Source organism: Dasypus novemcinctus, chromosome 25, assembly GCF_030445035.2.
Source record: "Dasypus novemcinctus isolate mDasNov1 chromosome 25, mDasNov1.1.hap2, whole genome shotgun sequence".
Classification (NCBI taxonomy): domain Eukaryota; kingdom Metazoa; phylum Chordata; class Mammalia; order Cingulata; family Dasypodidae; genus Dasypus; species Dasypus novemcinctus.
The window spans coordinates 631,178-651,819 of record NC_080697.1 but is presented as its reverse complement, the minus strand read 5'-3'; the positions used below and the strand labels follow the sequence as shown (position 1 = coordinate 651,819).

Below are 20,642 nucleotides of genomic sequence, written 5' to 3'. Positions count from 1 at the left end.
AATATCACACCAAAAGCACGAGCAGCAAATGAACAAATAGATAAATGGGACTTCCTCAAAATTAAAGCCTTCTGCACCTCAAAGGAGTTTGTCAAGAAAGTAAAAAGGGAACCCACACAGTGGGAGAAAATATTTGGCAACCATATATCCGACAAGAGACTTATAACTTGCATATGTAAAGAACTCATATATCTTGAAAATAAAAAGATAAACAACCAATTTAAAAAATGGGAAAAAGATTTAAACATAAACTTCTCCAAAGAAGAAATACAAATGGCTAAAAAGCACATGAAAAAATGCTCCAAATCTCTAGCTATCAGGGAAATGCAAATCAAAACTACAATGAGATACCATCTTATTCCCATAAGATTGGCAGCTATGAAAAAAACAGAAGAATACACATGCTGGAGAGGATGTGAAGAAAGGGGAACACTCATCCACTGTTGATGGGAATGCAGAAGGATTCAACCATTCTGGAGGACAGTATGGCGGTTTCTCAAAAAACTAACCATAGATTTGCCATATGACCCAGCAATACCACTGCTGGGTATATACTCAGCAGAACTGAAAACAAGGACACAAACCGACATATGTACACAAATGTTCATAGCAACATTGTTTACTATCGCCAAAAGTTGGAATCAACCCAAATGCCCATCAACAGATGAGTGGATCAATAAAATGTGGTATATACACACAATGGAATACTACTCGGCTTTAAGAAGAAATACACTACAAACACGTGATAACATGGATGAATCTTGAGAACCTTATCTTGAGTGAAGCAACCCAGGCATTGAAGGACAAATACTACATGACCTCAATGATATGAAATAAGCAAGCTGCCTCAGAGAGCTAGAGACCGGAAGATAGGCTTACAGGAATTCGGGGGGTGGAGGAAGGATGTGAGCCAACGTCTGCAGGGGTGGAATCTATGATGAGCTGGTGGTAAGTATGAGCACAAAGAAGAGATAGAAGGGGGGCAAGGGGTTGCCTTTGGGTGTTGCTTTGCCGGTTTGTGGGGGGCTGGGGATGGGTAGATGGGTAATATTACCCAAAAATTGGGGGGAGGGAAGGGCAATATACAAACATAAGAGAGTGTCAGGTGTTGGTTGAGAGTAAACTGCTGAGAAAATCTTATCAAAATAATCACTGGACATTGTAAATTCTCACAGGGCCCACTGGATGGAATGGGGGAGAGTATGGGCCATGATGTGGACTATTGACCATGAGGTGCAGAGGTGCCCAGAGATGTACTTACCAAATGCAATGGATGTGTCATGATGATGGGAATGAGTGTTGCTGTTGGGGGGGGGGGGGGAGTGGTGGGGTAGGGGTGGTGCGGTTGAATGGGTCCTCATATATTTTTTTTATGTAATATTTTTACAGAATCAATAATAAAAAAATAAATTAAAAAATATATATATATATATAATTAGGAGGGTTATCTGTTTAGGATGTTCGGAGGTGATGGTCTGACTTGGGACAGACTCCCGGGGAATGTCTGAATGCTCATTTTGCCAGGGTGGGTTGGACCACTGGATAGAGACCCAAGTAGTGAGAGTGGGGGTGGACCCACATCCTGGGGAGGACTAATGCCATCAAAAGAGGGAACTGTATATCTCAAGAGAAAGGGTGGCTCCTAGGGCATTAGGGCAGTTCAGCAAGTCAAGCCCTGAACACTGTTGCAAGTATCTCTGCACGTGGCTCCTCGGGAAATGGAGAGTGACTGTCGCTGTGGGCCCCAAGGGGAGGGGAAAATGGATGTTGAATCGATGGAAGCAAGGTAAATGTGGGGCTAAGAGAGGTGTTTCACGAGAGTACACAAGGATGGATATAAAACATGTAATATTACACCAAAAACATATAGGGGATGACAGACTAATAATGTAAACCATAATGTAAAACATAGGATAACTAAAATTTTAGAAAACTGTATATCCTAAAGTATGGACCACAGTGTATGCACAGATGTCACCTTGTTTGAAAGCTATTGTCTCAGAGTCTGTACATCAGTTTCAGTAAATATGATTTGAATAAGTGATAAGATTATCGCTGTGGAAGGGAAATGTTTTATGGTGGATATGTGGGAGTACTGTATATTGTATATATGAATTACTGTGATCTAGGGCTCTTGTGAAGAGAAGCTCAATAATTAGGAAAAAAGAAAAGAAAAAGATAGGATGTAGAATTTTTCCAAATCAATACGTATTCTAGATCTAACCTTTAAACTCATCGCTATATTCCATTTTACTAGTAAGGGAACCTGACATTATATTGGGATTCACTTTTCAGGAAGTTTTAGATCACAGAGTGGTTCAACAATGGCAGTGGAGGAATACAGGTATGGGATGTTATTGACAGGTGATATATGGTTGACAGGGAGCTATACAGGGCATATGTCCAGGGTGCATGGTAATGTTTGGATATACTCATAGTGGAAACAATTAAAAACAACAGCTGGTGGGGTACTGGGTTCCTGACCAGGGGTGCTCTGTTGTGGTTCCTAGGGGAGCAGCAGCAGTCCCCCAGGTGCAATGGTAAAGACCAGGAAAGAACGAGGGTCCAATAGTGAGCCCCTGATACTAATGACTATGCTTGTGAGCCTATATGCCTGAAATAAGAACAAGGCCTAGAGCAGCACTGTGCCTGGGAGTTTCCTCCTGACAGCTTTCATGTTACTCAAATGTGGCCAGTCTCGAAGCCAAACTCAGCATGTAAATGCAATACCTTCCCCCCAGCATGGGACATGACACCCGGGGATGAGCCTCCCTGGCACCGAGGGATCACTACCAAATACCAGCTGAAGATGCAACTAGAAAATGACCTTGAATTAAAGGTTCAATGTGGACCAGCAGAATATCCTTGTCTACATATAATAACAGGAGTTTAAAATCCTGTTTGACCTAATGTAAGGGGGAAATGGAAAGGACAAATTAGTTTATATGGCTATGAGTCTCTAAAAAAGAGTCTGGAGGCTGTCAGAAGGATTGCCCTTATGCACAACTGAGCAGAGTCTCAGAGACAGATAAAGTAGATACAACCCCAGGTTTTGGTTCTTTTGAGGACAAAAGAGATCCATGGGTTCTATGGTCATGGCAGATGGGGTTCACTGCCATGTCAGTTGGCCCTTCTTTGGAGCTGGTGTTTCTGCGTGATGGAACTGGACTCAGATGGGATCTCTTTTCACAAGACTTTCATGCTACTTTACTGGAATTGTAGTTGGTGCTGGGGTTTAAGATATATCTAGGGGATTTGAATCTCTGGACTGACAATATGATAGCCAGGCCCTGAGCCTCAACAGACTTCAACTCCTACACTCTGATTTATTGGACTTACCCCACTCAGCTAACATGGAGTTGAAGAATGTCAACCACCACACCATGGAGCCTAGAGTGCCTACAACTGAAAGGAGGAGAATTACATCCCATATCCATGTGGAATCTAAGCCCTCTCTTGACATAGTTGTACAATGGACACAACCAATCCAAGGTCCACAGAGAAAATGTGGCATTGGTGTGGGAAAAGTGGCCATGGTGGCTGCTGGGTGTGGGGAATGGGAAGAAGAGTTGAGATGTGGAGGTTTTTTGGGGACTTGAAGTTGTCCTGGATTGTGCTTCACAGACAATTATGGGACATTGTAGATCCCCCCAGGGCCTACTGGATGGAACATGGGAGAGTATGGGCTATGATGTGGACCATTGACCAGGAGGTGCAGCGATGCCCAGAGATGTACTTACCAAATGCAATGGATGTGTCATGATGATGGGAGAGAGTGTTGCTGTGGGGAGAGTGGGGGGTGGCGGCGGTGGGGTTGAATGGGACCTCATATTTTTTTAATGTAATATTTTTAAAAAATGAATTTAAAAAATTGTATGGTAATAAGATGGATAATATAGAGGAAATGGATAATTTCCTAGAAACAAACAAGCAGCTTATATTGACCAAAGAAGAAATTGATGAACTCAACAGAAAAATCACTAGTGAGATAGAATTAGTCTTCAAAATCTACCAACTAAGGATAGTCCAGGTTAAGATGGCTTTACCATTGAATTATACAAAACATTCTGGAAAGAATTAACACCAATCCTGCTTGAACTCTTCCAAAAAATAGAAGTAGAGGGATCATTTCCTGTCTCATTCCATGATGCCAAAATCACCCTAATAGCAAAGCCAAACAAAAACACTATGAGAAAGAAACCTATAGGCCAATCTCTCTAATGAACCTAGATGGTAAAATCCTCAACAAAATACTTGCTAATCATATTCAACAACACATCAAACAAATTATACACCATAAGAAACCAGGTTTCATCCCTGGTATGCAAGGATGTTTCAACATAAGAAAATCAATCAGTGTAATACACCAATAAACAGATAGAAATAAAAAAGTTAAATGATCACCTCTACACATACAGAAAAAGCATTCAACACAATACAGCACCCTTTGAGGTGGTACTGCAGGGACAGATGCTGGACATTTTATGTCCTGCCGTGGCCCACTGGGTGGACTGGGGAAAGTGTAAACTACAATGTAAACCACTATCCATGTGTTGCACCAGTTCTCCAAAATGTATTCACCAAATGCAATGAATGTGCCACAATGATGAAAGAGGTTGTTGATGTAGGAGGAGTGGTTTGAGGGGGGTGGGGTGTATATGGGGACCACATAGTTTTTGAATGTAACATTTAAAAAACTAAAGAAAAAAAAACACATCAAAAGATAGGAATAGAAGGAAATTTCCTCAACATGAAAAAGGGCATATAAGAAAAGCCCACAACTAACATTATATTAAGTAGTGAAATTCTGAAAATTTTCCCTCTAAGGTATGGAAGGAGACAAGGATGTCCACTTTCACCCCTCTTATTTAATATTGTGGTAGAAGTACTTGCTCAGACACTTAGGTAAGAAAACAGATATTAAAGGCATCCAAATTGGAAAGGAAAAAGTAAATCACTTACTATTTGAAGAAGACATGATCCTGTAACTCAAAGCCCTGAGAAATCTACAATAAAGTTTCTAGAGTTCAGTAAAGTGTCAGGTTATAAGAGTAATGTGCAAAAAACACTATAAATTGTACACCAGTAATGAGCAATCCAAGGAATAGATTTTTTTAAAAATATCATTTACAATAACTACTAAAAGAATCATGTGCTTAGGGATAAATTTAAAGATGTAAATAACTTGTACACGGAAAACTAAACAACATTGTTAAAGGAAATCAAAGAACAAATGGATGAATACTCCCTTTTCACAGATAGGAAGACTAAACATCATTAAAATATTTATGCTACCCAAACTGATTTATAGATTTAATGCAACCCAGATAAAAATTACCACAGCAATTTACTGAATTGGAAAAGCTAACTTGAAATTTATTAGGAAAGGCAAGGAGCACTGAAGAGTCAAAGATATATTAAAAAAACAAAATTGACATGGGAGGAATCACACTACCTGTCTTTAAAACATACTACAAAACTATAGTGGTCAAAACTGCATGGTATTGGCACAAGGATAGACATACTGACAAATTTAACTGAATTGAGAGTTTATATATATATATATATATATATATATATATATATATATATATATATATATATATCTCCTCACATAAACAGTCAACTGATATCTGAAAAGACCACCAAGCCCATTCAGCTGGGACAAAATGGTCTCTTCAACAAATGGTGCTTGGAGAACTTGATGTCCCTACTCCCAAAAATGAGAGAACACAGTCTCACATCTTATACAAAAATTAGCTCAAGATGGATCAAAGATTTAAATATAAGATCCAATACCATAAACATCTTGGAAGACAATGTAGGGAAGCATCTAAGATCTTGAAGTAAGAAATGGTTTCATGAAATTTACACCTGAAGCTTGAGCAACATAAAAAAAAAATAGATAAATGAGACCTCCTCAAAGTTAAAAACTTTTGCACCTCAAAGACTTTGTTAAGAAAGTGAAAAGGCAGCCTACTTAATAGTAGGAAAGAATTGGTAACCATATATCTGATAGGGGTCTAATAAAGAAATCCCACACCTCATAAATGAAAAGTCAAACAACCCATTTACAAACTGGCCCAGAAATTTGAAGAGATAATTTGTCAAAGAAAAAATACAAATTTCTAAAAATGATCATGAACATGTGTTCAACCCCAAACCCCCACTATACAAGCCTTTACATTCTGGCAACATTGGCCTCCCTCATATTTCTGAACCTATAAGACCCTGATCCACTGCTCAACAATCCCTTTCCATTTTATCATAGGCCTTACACCTATCGAACATTGGGTCACCATGCCCTACTCCCTTAATGTCTCCTGCTGACCTGTCTTCTAGACTCTAGCTCTGTGTCTTCTCAGTTTGCTTATATCATATTAATATAGCTTGTGCATGAATTCAAAATTATCTAATTCTGTATCCAAGTGTGCCTAGTTACTAAAAAGCCAATTAAGTAATATAGAACCTATTTACTTTTCAGAAAGGATGTAGACTGAATGTATATTCAAAGTTATATCCAGATGGAAGGTGGGAGATATGTTAATTCAAAACTTATCTGGTACTCAGACAAACACTTAAAACTCTAAGAAACTAAGAAAAATCCTTTTTTTTTTTTTTCATAAAAGCACCACTTGACTCCCCCACACCTACATCCTCTGTATAAAAGGGACCCAGAAATCCTATTCTGGGCTCGGGTTTTTGTACAGAAGTCCCCGAGCCTACGTGGTCATTAACAATTTTTCCTTCTCAAGAATATTCCTGAGGCTTTCAATATGTGATCACTAAATATCTCTGCTTCCACAGCAATATAAGTGAGATCATGTAATGTTTGTCCTTCAGTGAGTTGCTTATTTCACTCATATAAGGCCTTCAAGATCCTTCCACATTGTCCCTTCTGTTAATACTGCATTCCTTCTTACAACTGAATAATATTTCACTGAATGTATATTTCACAATAGCTTATCCTTTCATCTATTAATGGACAGTTGGGTTGCTTCCAACTTTTGACAATAGTGAATAATGAACATTGGTGTGCATATATCAGTCTGTGTCCCTGCTTTCAAATACTCAGCAGTGAGATTGCTGGATTATAGAGCAGTTCTATAGTTAGTTTCCTGAGGAACTGCCAAATTGTCCTCCACAATGGCTGCACCATTCTACATTCCCACCAGCAGTGGATGAGAGTTCCCTCTCCTCCACATCCTTTCCACTTTTTGCTTTCTGCTTTTTAGTGGCCACCAGACTAATTGGTGTAACGTGATATGTCTTTGGAGTTTCCTAATAGCTAGTGATGTTGAATATCTTTTCATTTGCTTTTCAGTCATTTGTATTTCTTCTTTGGAAAAGTGTCTATTGAAATCTCTTGTCGATACAAATGGTGAAAAAACACATGAAAAATATTCAATATCATTAATGAATAGGAAAATGCAAATCAAATCTTAATGAGATATTTTCACAACGATTAGATTGGTCACTATTAAAATGTCAGGAAACTAAGTGCTGGAGAGGCTGTGGAAAGATAAGAATGTTTATTCACTGATGTTGAGAACATAGATTGGTAGAGATATTATGGATGACTGACAGTTCATAAGAAAGATATAGACATGCTGTGTGATCTGACAATAGCATTCCTAGGTCTATATCACAAAGAACAAAGAATAGGGACATGAAAATACACCTGTACACCAATGATCATAAAAGCATTATGCATGATTGCCAAAAACTGGAAATAACCCAGGTGTCCATCAACTGATGAATGGATAAACAAATTGTAGTCTATACACATGATGGAATATGATGTGGTGATAAGAGCAAATGAAGTCATTAGGCATATGACAACATGGTTGACCCTGAAGGACATTGCATTTAATGAAAGAAACCAGGCAGAAAAGAACAAATGCTATATATTTCCAGTATCATGAGCTAAATATATTTTGTAAACCTATAGAGTAAATAATTAAAATATTAGTCACTAGACAATAGAATAAGGGTAGAGAATGGAAAACTGAAGATCTGGGAAAAACTGGTAAAATGCTATTTATAAGTCTTTGGAAATGAATTGAATTCATTTGTGAATTCAATTGTGAAAGCATCATCATATCTGTAATTAGCAGAGCTATTATATGGGTATGACAGTGGTTGAAAGGTTAAACCAAAGACATATATATTCTAGAAAAACCTAAAAAATGTAACATGATATTATATAACATAATGAAACCTCAAGTAAATATGAATATGGGTAATATTACATATATATATGATTTTTCCAATTTAAAAATACAATTAAATTAGAGAGAAGGAAACAAAATAGCAGCTATGTAAGGCAGGGAAAGCATAGATTGAGAAGTGATGATTTTGTTTTTATCATTACTATCATTACAGGAATTAGGAAAATGCTCTAACATTATTGAAGTGATGAATGCACAAAAATTCTATTTCACCCAATAACATTCTTTGTACATTTTAGATGGATTCATGCTTTATTAATATGTATCAACAAAATTGATTTGTTAAAAAATACAATGATATAACATTAAACACCTTCTAGAATGGGCACAAATAAAAAACAGAGAAGACTGAGCCAAAATGGCATTGTAGTAACTCAGGCAGAGCACAGTTCTCCTGCAAAATAGGAGAGAAAGCATAGAAGTAGTCTAAATGATCTACTTTGAGGATGCCTGCAGCCCAGGAAAGTTCTGCATGCATCATCCAAGAGAGATGGTGTCATAGAGATGGAGATGACAATTGGAAAGCTGTGAGTTCATACCCTGCACATGGGAACAACCCCATTCTCAACCCTGAAGTGAAAGCTTCAGTAGAATTTGTAGCTGAGTAGCCAACAGAGAGGGGAAAGGACAGATTACTCTCTGGGAAGGAGTGTGTGGTGGAGGGCTGACTTTGGTTTCTGTTCAGCATATGTAACTACCATAACTTTTAACCTCAGATAAGATAGTGGAAATTGAAGGATTCATCCCTGTGGAAAGGTTTGCCTAAGAGCACCATTTGCTGGCCAGTTAGGAAAGTGAAGGAAGACAGACTGGTCTCATACTTCCTTCCCAGGAATGGTAGACATGGTTGGGTCTCATTAGCAGCTCCCTGACATAGTTTTCATGACTTAAACAGGACAGTATTAAAGTGTTAGAAAAATTAAACTGTAAGTTAGAGAAGAGTTGTGAAGTAAAACTACTAGGAGACAGAAATTTAACAATGGAGCAAAATCATCAACTTATGTACTTAGGTATCAACCAAAGATAACAATAATACTAAGAAACGGGAAGATATGGCCCAGTCAAGTGAAGAAGTCAAGAATCTAGATGGGACTCAGGATTTAGGAAACTAATAGATGATGTTCATACAAACTTCCTCAACAATGGTAGATATTAAAAATACATTAAGGGCATATAACTGCTATTTTGAAATATTAGGACAAATAAATGAATTCAAGGACATGGGATTGGAAATGGAAAAGATAGGAAAAGAGACAGGATAGAACACAAAAAAAATTGAACAGGGTCACAGGTAATTGAATGATGACATGAAACTCACAAACACATGTGCTAGTTGTGTCCCAGAAGGAGAAGAGAATGGAAATAATTTTTGAGTAAATACTAAAATTTTCCTAACACTTTGAAAGACATGATTATCAATATTCAAAAAGGACAATGTGTCCCAAATAGAACAATCTTAAAAGACCTACTCTGAGACATCTACTATTCAGATCCTCAAAGGCCAAAGATAAAGAGAAGATTTAGACAACAGTAAGAGAAAACCAATGCATTGCTTATAATGGAAGCTTAGTAAGTCAAAGTGCTGATTACTTTTCAGAAACCATGGAAGTAAAAAAATATATATGATACATAGGATATGTTATATTTAAGGTATTGAAAGAAAAAATTGCCAGTCAAGAATTTTTTTATCTGGCAAAACTATCCTTCAGAACTGAAGATGAGTTTAAAGTCTTAATAGACAAACAAAAACTGAGAGTCTGTTACCAACAGACAAAATCTACAGAAGATATTAAAGGGTGTCTTACAGTCTGATATGCAAAGACAAGGATGAAAGCCCTGGAGAAGAGTGTAGAAATGAAAAGCATAAGAAGGATAAATTGAAAAGGCTAAAATGCAGATAATAGTAAGATATGACAACAGGAAGCAAAGGAATAAAATCAATGATGAAAGTATCACCATTTTATTAGTAACACTGAGTTTAATGGATTGAAATCCCCAATTAAAAGGAATAATTGATAGAATGGATAAAAAGTTGAAAAAGATATTCCACGATAATAACAAAACAAGAGTGGGTGTAGAGATACTAATATCAAATGAAATAGATTTTAAAAATGAAATTATTATGAGAGATGAAGTAGGTTACTACATAAAAGGGACAATTCATCAAGAAGTAATAAAAGTAATAAATATTTATGCATTTAACATAGGTGCCCAAAAGTCCACAAGACAAACTCTGGCAAAAGTGAGGAAGAAATAAACATTTCTACAAGAAATTTTGGAGACTTCAACTCTCCACTCTCAGAATTTAGATATAATATCTGGACAGGAGTTAAATAAGGAAACAGAGAGCTTGAATAATATGACAAATAAGCTAGATCTAATAGATATTTATAGAGCACTACACCCCAAAACAACAAGCTATAGTCTTTTTTTTATTTTTTATTTTTTTATTGACTTTGTAATAATATTACATTAAAAATATATATATGAGGTCCCATTCAACCCCACCCCCCCACCCCACCTCACCCCCCCCCCCCCCCCAGCAACACTCGTTCCCATCATCATGACACATCCATTGCATTTGGTAAGTACATCTTTGGGCACCTCTGCACCTCATGGTCAATGGCCCACATCATGGCCCATACTCTCCTCCATTCCATCCAGTGGGCCCTGTGAGGATTTACAATGTCCGGTGATTGCCCCTGAAGCACCATCCAGGGCAGCTCCATGTCCCAAAGATGCCTCCACCTCTCATCTCTTCCTCCCTTTCCCCATACCCATCAGCCACCCTGTCGACTTTTCCCAATCCAATGCCACCTCTTCTATGTGGATATTGGATTGGTTGTGTCCCTTGCACATCTATGTCAAGAGGAGGCTCAGATTCCACATGGATGCTGGATGCAATCCTCCCACTTTCAGTTGTAATCACTCTAGGCTCCATGGTGTGGTGGTTGTCCTTCTTCAACTCCATCTTAGCTGAGTGTGGTAAGTCCAATAAATCAGATTGTAGGTGGTGGAGTCTGTTGAGGCTCAGGACCTGGCTATCACATTGTCAGTCCAGAGATTCAAATCCCCTAAATATATCTTAAACCCCAACACTAACTGCACCTCCAGCACATTAGCATGAAAGTCTTATGAAGAGAGATCCCATCTGAGTCCAGATTCATCACATATAAACACCATTTCCAAAGAGGGGCCATCTGACATGGTAGTTAACCCCATCGGCCATGACCATAACTCCCATGGGTCTCTTTAGCTCTCAAAGGAACCAATATCTGGGGGTTGTATCTGCTTTATCTGTCTCTCAGACTCTGCTCAGTTTTGCATAAGGGCAATCCTTCTGCCAGCCTCCAGACTCTTTTTTAGAGACTCGTAGCCATATAAACTCATTTCTCCTTTCCATTTCCCCCTTACATTAGGTCAAACAGCATTTTAAAGTCATGTTATTTTATGTAGACAGGGATATTCTGCTGATCCGCATTGAACCTTCCGTATAAGGTCATTTTCCAGTTGCATCATCAGTTGGTAGTTGATAGTGGTCCCTCGGTGCCAGGGAGGCTCATCCCCGGGTGTCGTGTCCCACGCTGGGGAGAAGGCATTGCATTTACATGCTGAGTTTGGCTTCGAGACTGGCCACATTTGAGTAACATGAAGGCTGGCAAGAGGAAATTCCCAGGCACAATGCTGCTCTAGGCTTCGTTCTTATTTTAGGCTTATCAGCTCACAAGCATAGTCATTAGCGTCAGGGGCTCCCTGTTGAACCCTCACTCCCTCCCGGTCCCTGCCGCTGCACCTGGGAGACTGTCGCTGCTCCCCTAGGGACCACAACAGAGCACCACTGGCCAGGAACCCAGTACCCCCCCTGCTGTGGTTTTTAATTGTTGCCACTATGAGTATATCCAAACATTACCATGCACCCAGGACATATGTTCTGTACAGCTCCCTGTCAGCCATATATCACCTGTCAATGGTATCCTATGCCAGTATCCCTCCATTGCCATTGTTGAAACACTCTGTGATCCAGAACTCCCTGAAATTTGAAGCCCAATATAATGTCAGTGTCCCTTACTAGGGAATGGCATATAGCGATGGGTTTAAAGGTTAGGTAAAGAATACGTCTTGAATGGAAAAAATTCTACATCCTATCTTTTTCTTTTTTTTTTCCCCCCTTAATTATTGAGCTTCTCTTCACAGGAGCCCTAGACCACAGCAATGCATATATATAATATACAGCACTCCCATACATCCACCACAAAACCTTTTCCCCTCCACAGCGATACCCTTACACCCTATTCACATCATATTTACTTAACGTGATGTACAGCGTCTAAGACAATAGCTTTCTAACAAGGTGACATCTGTGCGTACATTGTGGTGCATACTTTAGGATACACAGTTTTTTACATTCTTAGTTATCCTATGTTTTACATTATGGTTTACATTATCAGTCTGTCATCTCCTATATGTTATGGTGTAATATTACATGCTTTATATCCATCGTTGTGTACTCTCACAAAACTCCTCTCTTACCCCCCATTTACCTTGGTTCCACACATTTAACGTCCATTTTCCCTTCCACCTTGGTGCCCACAGTGACAGCCAACCTCTGTTTCCCAAGGAGCCACTTCCAGAGATAGATGGAATAGTGTTCAGGACCTAATTTGCTCAGCTGCCCCAATGCCCTGGGAGCCACCCTTTCTCTCGAGGGATACAGTTCCCTCTATTTGATGGCATTAGTCCTCCCCAGGATGTGGGTCCACCCCCACTCTCACTACTTGGGTTTCTACCCCATGGTGTCACCCACTCTGGCAGAATGAGCATTTAGACATTGCCCAGGAGCCCGTCCTGCATCAGACCCTCCCCTCTGAGCGTTCTAAACAGGTAACCCTCTTTATTATATTTTGATATGATTTTCTCGGCATTTTACTCTCCACCAACACCTGACCCTCTCCTGTGTTCGTATGTCACCCCTCCCTCCCCCCACTTTTGGCAATGTTACCCATCCACCCCTCCCCAGCCACCCTCAAACCCGCAAAGCCCCAACCAGAGGCAACCCCTTGCCCCCCTTCTATCTCTTCTTTGTGTTCATACTTACCACCATCTCGTCTTAAATTCCACCCCTGCAGACATCAGCTCACATCTTTCCTCCACCCTCTGATTTATTGTAAGCCTATCGTTCAGTCTCTTGCTATCTAGGGCAGCTTGGTTATTTCATATCATTGAGGTCATGTAGTATTTGTCCTTCAATGTCTGGGTTGCTTCACTCAACATAAGGTTCTCAAGATTCATCCATGTTATCACATGTGTTTGTAGTGTGTTTGTTCTTACAGCCGAGTAGTATTCCATTGTGTGTATATACCACATTTTATTGATCCACTCGTCTGTTGATGGGCATTTGGGTTGATTCCAACTTTTGGCGATAGTGAACAGTGCTGCTATGAACATTGGTGTACATATATCGGTTTGTGTCCTTGTTTTCAGTTCTGCTGGGTATATACCCAGCAGTGGTATTGCTGGGTCATATGGCAAATCTATGGCTAGTTTTTTGAGAAACTGCCATACTGTCCTCCAGAAGGGTTGGATCCTTCTGCATTCCACCAGAGGTGGATGAGTGTTCCCCTTTCTTCACATCCTCTCCAGCACTTGTATTCTTCTGTTTTTTTCATAGCTGCCAATCTTATGGGTGTAAGATGGTATCTCATTGTGGTTTTGATTTGCATTTCCCTGATAGCTAGAGATTTGGAGCATTTTTTCATGTGCTTTTTTGCCATTTGTATTTCTTCTTTGGAGAAGTGTCTGTTTAAGTCTTTTTCCCATTTTTTAAATGGGTTGTTTATCCTTTTATTTTCAAGATATAGGAGTTCTTTATATATGCAAGTTATAAGTTTCTTATCAGATATATGGTTGCCAAATATATTCTCCCACTGTGTGGGTTCCCTTTTTACTTTCTTGACAAACTCCTTTGAGGTGCAGAAGGCTTTAATTTTGAGGAAGTCCCATTTATCTATTTGTTCTTTTACTGCGTGTGCTTTTGGTGTGATGTTCATGAAGCCATTTCCTATTACAAGGTCTTGTAGATGTTTCCCTACACAGCTTTCCAAGGTCTTTATGGTATTGGCTCTTATATTTAGGTCTTTGATCCATCTGGAGTTGATCTTTGTATAAGGTGTGACATGGTAATCCTCTTTCATTCTTCTACATATGGATACCCAGTTCTCCAGGCACCATTTGTTGAATAGACCATTCTCTCCCAGTTGAGATGGTTTGGTGGCTTTATTGAATATTATATGGCTATATATATGAGGTTCTATATCAGAACTTTCAATTCGATTCCATTGGTCTGTGTGTCTCTCCTTATGCCAATACCATGCTGTTTTCACTACTGTAGCTTTGTAGTATGTTTTGAAGTCAGATAGTGTGATTCCTCCAATTTCATTTTTCTTTTTCAATATGTCTTTGGTTATTTGGGGCCTCTTTCCTTTCCAAATAAATTTCATAGTTAGTTTTTCTAGTTCCTTAAAGAAGGCTGTGTTGATTTTTATTAGGATTGCATTGAATGTGTAGATCAGTTTTGGTAGGATAGACATCTTAATAATATTCAGTCTTCCTATCCATGAACATGGAATATTCTTCCATTTATTTAGGTCTTCTTTGATTTCCTTGAACAGTCTTGTATATTTCTCAGTGTATAAGGTTTTTACATCTTTAGTTAAATTTATTCCTAAATACTTGATTTTTTAATTTACTATTGTGAATGGTATTTGTTTCTTGATTTCCTCCTGATCCTGCTCATTATTGGTGTACAGAAATGCTACTGATTTTTGCACGTTGATCTTATAACCTACAACTTTACTAAATTCATTTCTGAATTCTAGAAGATTTGCCTCCGACCTCTAAGTGTTTTCTATGTATAGGATCATGTCATCTGCAAATAATGTAAGTTTTACTTCTTCCTTTCCAATTTGAATGCCTTTTATATCTGGTTATTTCCTCAGTGCTCGAGCAAGTACTTCTAAGGCAATGTTAAATAGAAGAGGTGGTAGTGGGCATCCTTGTCTTGTTCCTGGTCTTAGAGGGAAGGATTTTTTTATTTCACCATTGTAAAGGATGTTGGCTGTGGGTTTTTCATATATACTCTTTCTCATGTTCAAAAAATTTCCTTGGATTCCAATCTTTTGCAGTGTTTTTAAAAAGAAAGGGTGCTGAATTTTGTCAAATGCTTTTTCTGTCTCTATAGATATAATCATGTGATTTTTTCCTTCAATCTGTTTGTATGGTGTATTACATTGATTGATTATCTTATGTTGAACCATCCTTGTATACCAGGAATGAATCCCGCTTGGTCATGGTGTATAATTCGTTTAATGTGTTGTTGAATAAGGTTAGCAAGTATTTTGTTGAGGATTTTTGCGCCTAAGTTCATTAGAGAAATTTGTCAGTAATTTTCCTTTCTTCTGGTATTTTTGTTTGGCTTTGGTACTAGAGTAATGTTGGCCTCATAGAATGAGATAGGTAATGTTCCTTCTGTTTCCATTTTCTGGAAATGTTTCATTAGAATTGGTATTAGTTCTTTCTGGAATGTTTTGTAGAATTCACCTGTGAAGCTGTCTGGCCCTGGGTTCTTCTCAGTTGGGAGGGTTTTTTTTGTTTTTTGTTTTTGTTTTTTTACAGGGGAGAGCGCGAACGCAGTCCCCCACTACCACAAATTATGCAGTCGAGTTTCCCGCATTTGGGGAAATCACAGGGGTCAGCACATCCAGAGTGCAATGGATAAGCCTTGCCCTGGGAAAACCACCTTCGTGATCATGGTATCAGTTGGGAGGTTTTTAATGACTGATTCTATCTCTTGACTTGTGATTGGTTTGTTGAGATCATCAATTTCTTCTTTCATCAATGTAGGCTGCTTATGTGTTTCTAGGAATTTGTCCATTTCCTCTGTATTGTCATTTTTGTTGGAATATAGTTTTTCAAAGTGTCCTCTTACGACAGCCTTTATTTCTGTGGGGTCAGTGGTGGTATCTCCTTTCTCATTTCTTATTTTGTGTATTTGCATCTTCTCTCTTTTTTTCTTTGTTAGTCTCGCTTAGGGTTTGTCAATTTTATTGATCTTCTCAAAGAACCAGTTCTTGGTTTTGTTTATCTTTTCAAGTGCTTTCTTTTTTTTTCTTTTTTTTCTGTTTTTTTTCTTTTCAATTTTTTAAAATTTTATTTATTCATTTTTTAAAATAATATTACATTCAACAAATATGAGGTCCCCATTCACCCCCACCACCCCCACCCCACTACTCCCCCCACAGTAACATTCTCCCCCATCATCATGACACATCCATTGCATCTGGTGAGTACATCTCTGGGCATCACTGCACCCCATGGCCTGTGGTCCACACCATAGCCCACACTCTCCCACGTTCCATCCAGTGGGCCTTGGGAGGGCATACAATGTCTGGAAATTGTCCCTGCAGCACCACTCAGGACAACTCCAAGTCCCGAAAATGCCTCCACATCTCATCTCTTCCTCCCATTCCCCGCACCCAGCAGCCACCATGGCCACTTTTTCCACACCAATGCCACATTTTCTCGATTATTAATCACAATTGTTCATGAATAGAATATCATTAAGTCCACTCTAATTCTTACTGTATTCCCCCTTCCTGTGGACCTTCGTTTGGTTGTGTCCATTCCACATCTATGTCAAGAGGGGGCTTAGATTCCACATGAATACTGGATGCAATCCTCCTGCTTTCAGTTGTAGGCACTCTAGGCTCCATTGTGTGGTTGTTGACATTCTTCAACTCCATGTTAGCTGAGTGGGGTAAGTCCAATAAATCAGAGTGTAGGAGCTGAAGTCTGTTGAGGCTCAGGGCCTGGCTATCATATTGTCAGTCCAGAGATTCAAATCCCCTAGTTATATCTTAAACCCCAGCACCAACTACAATTCCAGTAAAGTAGCATGAAAGGCTTGTGAAAAGAGTCCCATCTGAGTCCAGCTCCATCACACAGAAACACCAGCTCCAAAGAAGGGCCTACCGACCTCCGAGTCAGAAACCCAAAATTGCACCTCTCACAAGAATCTCGTCTGTCACTGTCTCACTAAATCGACATCTAGACACCTCCTGCCCTGCAAGTCCCCGAAAAAGCCTCCGGGGTGCCGCTGCACTACAAAGAGTTCAGGGACCTCTGTGGATGGGCTGCCAGCCCCAGGGGGAGGGGTTCTGCCTGGAACTTCTGGACCTCTGTGTCAGAAACCGAAAATTCCACCTCTTGCAAGAATCTCTTCTGTCACTGTGTCACCAAATCGACATCCAGACCTTTCCTGCCCTACAAGCCCCCAAAACAGCCTGCTCAACTTTTGGGAACACCCCACACAACAAATTTCCCAGGGATCACCACAGCCTGGCCACCAGCCCTAGGGGCAGGGGCTCCAGCCAGAACCTCTCACCTCCAAGTCAGAAACCCAAAATTCTACCTCTCACAAGAATTTCCTCCATCACTGTCTCACTGAATCAACTTCCAGACACTTCCCATCCTGCAAACCCCCAAAACAGCCTGCTCAGTGCTTGGGAACGCCTCAGCACAGCAAAGCCTTTAGGAATCACTGCTGCTGGGCTGCCGTGCTCAGGGGGAAAGGTCCTGCCCACAACCCCAACCTCTGTGAAGGAGACCCAGAATTCTACCTCTTACAAGAATCTCCTCTGTCACCGTCCCACCAGATTGATGTACAGACACCTCCTGCCCTGCAAACACCCGAAACATCCCGGTCCAGCAGGACTCCAAGCCTACTCAGCTGCTTCTCCAGCTTTGCATGAGAGATTATGAGGTGTACTCACTCAGATGCCATCTTGCCCCACCTCTCCCAAAATGTGATTTTTGATATTGCTGTTAATTTCCATCTTTCTTCGTTTGGAGAAGCTGATTTTCTATTTTTCTGTTTAAACTGTTTTTATCCTCATTACTCAGAAAATGTGAAAATCTCATCTTTCAATTTCACTGTGTGCTTCATGCAGTTCTGAATGCTCGTCAACAAAATAATTTCATTGGAAATGTCATAATCCATCATTGCCCCATCTCTGAAAACTGCATTATTGTAGAATCCCTTCTCCCTCTCCCTCTATAAAATTAGTATGAATTACAAGAAAAGACACAATTTAGTAGAAATGTACATGAGTGAAATAGTGAGGAGAGAAAGTTGCTTATGTCCTGGAGAGCAGAACCTTTAAATTTGGTTCCCATCAATGTGCTCTAGTGACACCTGCATGACTGTTAGGGCCGCCAAGTCCTCTGAACATCCTCATGGGACTTCTCCACCTTGAAATCAAAGTACATTTAATTCAGTCATGGAGAATTTCCAGGTCATATTTCCGTGGGGCAAAATTAAACCTACATCTTGGGTTGCACATAAAATAGTGTTACCTGTGGATATTCAGAAATATGATAGCTGAGCTCCTCTCATTTTTCTGTCTGAAAACCCTTTCCCCAGTCACCTACAGGGCTCCAGGTAATGTGTCTATCAAGAGATTTCAGAGCCCCAGGGCAGTAGCTCCAGAGGGGGGAAGATCCCTGTCAGAAAAAAGGTAGAGAGAGAAGGAGCAGGCCTGGGAGGCAGAGCTGGACCATTGACCATGAGGTGCAGCAGTGCTCAGAGATGTATTCACCAAATGCAATGACTGTCTCATGATGATGGAGGGGCATGTTGTTATGGTGGGAGGAGTGGGTTGAGGGGGGTGGGGATATATGGGGACCTCATATCTTTTTAATGTAACATTAAAAAAATAAAGATAATAATAATAAAAAAGAGTACTGAAAATTTCATGGAAAGGAAAAGAAACTCATCTTGCCTCATCCAAGCTGTTACCCCGAGCAGAGGCTCTCATTCCTCTCAGGGTTTCTGTCCCTGAGACTCAGAGCAGGCTGGTCAGACTTAACTTTCAGAGTTCTAGAATGGGAGGTGAGAAGTGAGGGGTCTGCAGAAAGACTCTGAAGAACAGCTTCCATTCCTTGTGTAGAGAATGGCCCTCTCATCCTCTCTCATTCTCTGTTTTCAATATGCAAAGAGTGAGCTTCTCTGTATTGCTGAAGGGAGGCTGGAGGGCCCTGGAAGTCGACACCTGTCTGCCTGGACTGTGGGCTTTTATTAGTTTGGAATGACCTCTGTTAGGGCTCTAGGAGAGCCCATTTGCCCTCCTACATTTGCAGACACAGGCAGTGCTGTGTGATCCTAGTATTTCTCTCCCCTGTTTCCCTTTAGTCTTTCTCCTCTTAAGCTAGGGGTTCTTAACCTTTTATGTTCCCATGGACCCCTCAGCCAGGCAGACAAAAGCCAGGGACCTCTTACAATGTCCACACTAAACTGTGTATTATTTAATATATATATATATATATCACACCCACATCGACATGTCCCCACAAGAATAATACTTTTTTAAATTTAAATTCAAGCTCATGAACCCCTTGTTAAGAACCCCTGCCTTAAGCTGTCCATGGGACTAAGTGGGGGGTCCAGTTTCCTGGGACTGATGCTCTCTGGGACCTGGCTGAGGGGAAGTTGCCAGTCACTGACCTGCTTTACTGGGTTTCAGATTTGGTGGTGTCTTTTTTCATCTGTCATGTGAGTGTATTTCAAAATGTCACATCATTCTGCTCTGCTGGTTATTAAGGCTGCCCCATTGTGTGGGAGGCCCTCCACCACCAATGCTGAGACAGAGCCACCTCCTCCACCCTGGGGGCCTCTCAGACCTCCCCCACCACCTCCCCCTCTGCCTTTGGTAAGAGGATTTGAACAATATGAATTCTTTGCGTGCAAGGGTGGCAGCTGCTACTCGGGTTTTCCAATGTAGGGGTCAATCTGGCTGATAACATTGTAACTCTCCTCAAGTGTTTTAGGACACATGATGGCAGTTTCCTCACAACACTGCAGGTGTTCATGACAACAAGAAACAAGGTTGATTATAGAAATATCCATTCTGCAGCTGTGTATGGCGACTTGGCCTTGTGCCCAGTTCTAGGGATAAGACACACCCCTAAACTTAAGAGCCTAAGGTGACCCTCAGAAGAGAGACACTGCCAAGGCCATGCACAGAGCATGTGACCACCTTCAGTGGAAGCACCAGTTGAAGGCCCTGGAGTGCAAAAGAGGGAGATGTAATTGCACTGGAAATAACAGGGTATTGAAGGGAAGGAAGAGTTGAACAGGTGAATGGATGTTTCTTTAATTCAAGCAATTGAACCTGGAAGGTGATCCCTGTCAGGGAAGCTGCTTGAGCAAGAAGCTTAGAGGCAAACATGAAGACCAGTTAGAGCTGATGTTTGGATGTTCAAATAGCAAGATTCAAAACCAGAAATTTCTTGATGAAAATTTCATTGTTGCTCTAAAGGCTTTAGTTCATAATCTGAAATAAATATTTTCATTTCCCT

At 40.1% G+C, this 20,642-nt stretch overlaps 1 non-coding gene across 1 annotated transcript; it reads right to left on the bottom strand.

Moving 5' to 3' along the window:
• Positions 1-15,899: 15,899 nt before the first annotated feature.
• LOC111766375 (U1 spliceosomal RNA) lies at positions 15,900-16,061 on the bottom strand. Its single transcript, XR_002798446.2, has one exon. It is a non-coding gene; the product is annotated as a U1 spliceosomal RNA (small nuclear RNA).
• Positions 16,062-20,642: the final 4,581 nt, after the last annotated feature.